General features: G+C 44.0%; 1 long non-coding RNA gene across 2 annotated transcripts; it reads right to left on the bottom strand.

The window, feature by feature from the left end:
* On the bottom strand, window positions 409–2730 carry LOC110436048. 2 transcript variants are annotated; one of them, XR_002453751.1, is made up of 4 exons: window positions 2327–2730; window positions 2132–2230; window positions 1962–2030; window positions 409–1318 (listed from the first exon to the last, which is right to left on the bottom strand). It is a non-coding gene; the product is annotated as an uncharacterized LOC110436048 (long non-coding RNA). The 2 variants fall into 2 exon arrangements; XR_002453750.1 differs by having other exon boundaries at window positions 2132–2730.

Raw genomic sequence — 3059 nt, 5'->3', positions numbered from 1 at the left:
GTCGGAAGCCTTGCTGCCCACATGGTGGCAAGCTAGCCGATCGAGTGGCCAGTGGCATATGCCTTTATAAGGAAGGAAGGGATCATGTGGTGACGATGGGCGAGGCAGATGGCACGATGAACTCTGCAGTTTGTACTCTGCAAACCTCCTCGTCTGCCCGGCTCGATCGAACAAGTCAGGTAACAACGTAATTGTCTGGCAAGAGCTCAAGAAACCTACTAATGTCAACACTTGTAGACTGTGACAAGGCATCGGTGGGGGCCTTGCGGCAGAGCCTGCAAGTGGCTAGAGAACGCCGGAGCTACGATACAGAGTTTTCATTATTGGATGTAAATATTTATCAGAGGTAATGGATAAATAGGACAAACATGATATATCAGAAATATCGGACCAAATTAAAACATCAAATTACTTTGAAAAAAACCATAGAATTTGACATTAAACTATTTCTAAGCTACAAAACATCAGTTACTCATATATGAAAACAAAAATAAAACACTTGAGAGGAGGAAAAACAGGAAAAAAAATTTGAGCCGTCCACTTGGGAGGAGGAAAAACAGGAAAAAATTGGCTGATATCCAATTTTGTCGGACCTCATAGATAGAATGGAAATTTTCATGCATTTTGGCCGATAAAGAAAACCCACGCCCTGTGCCAGGCCTTCAATGCAGCATCACACTTTGGTGTGCGCATGTCCCTCGTTGAGCTCGGCCGCACGCTCTACTCGCCTACGTAATGCCCCACCTAGTGCATGCCTCTCCCACTCTCCCTCCCTCCTTCCTTCCTTCCTTCATTGTAGTAGCCCGCGCCGCCAGCGCAGCTCTCACGTAACAAGTTCTTGGCTTGGCTTGGCTTGGCTTGGCTCTGGTCTCACGGTGGCGCCGTACGATACATGGAAAAAATACCATGCTATGGTGACGTTATAGTGGCTGCAGAGACTCGACGCTAAGTTGTTGCTCTTTGTGCCGCTGTGCCAACTTTGGCCGCTATTGCGTGCTGTAGTGCTGCTAAGTTGCCTTAGCGTTAAAATAGCAGCGCTATTTCCTATTTTACCTACTTATCACTGGCTTACTAATTTATTAGTTGTTCCCTACTTATCATTTGCTACTAATTTGGTATTTTGCACAATTAAACACTGGATTTTCATGAACCATGTTGCATATTTGTTCACCAAATTGCATGTTTTTTGCATCAATTAAAAGTTGCTGCTATTTTCAGTAGCCCACTATTTTAAACCATGGTATTATGTGTGCGCCGTGGCCATCATGTCCATCGAGGGCATCATCAAGGTTTCCATCCACTACGACATTGGTGGTTCCTGTGTCAAACATTTATTAACCCATTGTGTGTGGTTGTCTTCATTCTTAGCTCTGAGCTAGTACAGAAGGTAAGACTATCTCTCAACTTGTACAATGCTATGCAAGTCCCTGTAAAAAACGCCATGCAAGTGGGCACATGAGGATTAGTAAAACCCATTGTGTGTGGTTATCTTCTTTCTTTGTCTCTGATGAGCTAGTGCACAAGGTAAGACTATCTCAACTTGTACATAGTTACGCAAGCTGGCGCATGAGAATTGGAGTGAGTGCAAGCATGCCTAATATATGCAGCGTATTAAGTAATCATGATTGATCATCAACATCTATATCGACATTTTTTGAGTGAAAGATGGGGTGCATCAAAAAGTACCCCACCCGAAACAAGACTTTGTTTTTACTCTTGATCTTTAGTGTCTTTACCATTTTGGAAGGCAAGTATAATGGTTATCTATAGTCTTGTATAGTGTCATTCCATGTAACCTTGAGAAGTTTGCATGAGTTTGATCGTTCGGGGTCAAATCATATCTATAATTGGTAGGAATGAGTGGTGTGTCCGAGACTGAGTCATGCGGTATGATCAGATACTCAACATCTAAGAGTTGGAGGATGGCCCAATACTGGTTTAATTTGGATGTGTGCACTAACCTTAAGAGATTCTGGAATATATTTGGAGGCAAGACCAAAATGTCGCAGCTTGTTTCCTTCTCTCATCAACTAAAAAAATGAAACAAACAATTAGGATAGAACTACTCTAAAAAATTAGGATAGAATCATAGTAAAGAAAAGTAGAGTACAAAACAAAACAATGGACATACCTCTGTACTTGCTTCGCAATGAATCCTGCAAGCGCGGTGTCGTTGTCCTCCAAATCCAGCAGTTTCAGTAGGTGGTCACCATCTTTGACTCTGACGTCCCTTTTGAAATGGGACCACCATGGTTGCTGCAGTTAGTGATGCAAATTGGACGTTGCAAGCTGTAACAAGAAAGGTTAAGAGAAGGAAAATGGTCACCGTGTGTCAACACTAGCTGGACAACCAGACCAGCCCTATATAGACAAGAGAACTGCCTCGGTAATAATGTTCACAAGACCATTTCTTTGCCACTGAGCCAAAAATCACTCAAAAAATAGATGATGATTGATTCTTTCCCAGGACAAAAAAATATAACTATCATCTTCTACTTTCCTTCTTTTCGCTAAGTTATCTCTATTGAGAACTTTATTGTTAATTAGTAGCCAGGCTAACAGATCAAACTTCCTGCCGTTTGGTTGCTGGTTAAAAGATCAAAGCCAGGCACCGCGAAACCACTTTGAGCTCTTAGCTTGGCTCTAGAAGAACGTGGAGGGTGGCTGTTCTTTCCTAGCCAGGCCCCGGCCAGCCTTTTCTACATCAACCCCCTCTCTGACTCTACAGTTTTCCCGTAACACACCCTCTCTAGTGAGACAGGAGACCTCCGGTGGCCTGAGTCAACCCTCACCCCCCTCTAGTGAGATAGGAGACATTTGGTGGCTGACTCCTCCATGGCCGAGGGTGGAGCTTCCCTCCTCCATGACCAACATAGACTTCCCTCCTCCATGCATGGCTGTAGATGGAGGGGATATGATTTGGGCGTGGAGATGGAAGGGATACGAGTGCATGGAGAGCACTGAGTTAATTTGTTGGCACGGTTCTAGGATCAGCAAACCTTGGGATGAGATCCACAATGGTCTCTAGCGCATCGGGGATGCGTTCCTCCATGTGGACT

This window comes from Sorghum bicolor, chromosome 5 (genome assembly GCF_000003195.3).
Source record: "Sorghum bicolor cultivar BTx623 chromosome 5, Sorghum_bicolor_NCBIv3, whole genome shotgun sequence".
Taxonomy (NCBI): domain Eukaryota; kingdom Viridiplantae; phylum Streptophyta; class Magnoliopsida; order Poales; family Poaceae; genus Sorghum; species Sorghum bicolor.
The sequence above is the reverse complement of the archived record's forward strand: the minus strand, read 5'-3'. Positions and strand labels throughout refer to the sequence as shown.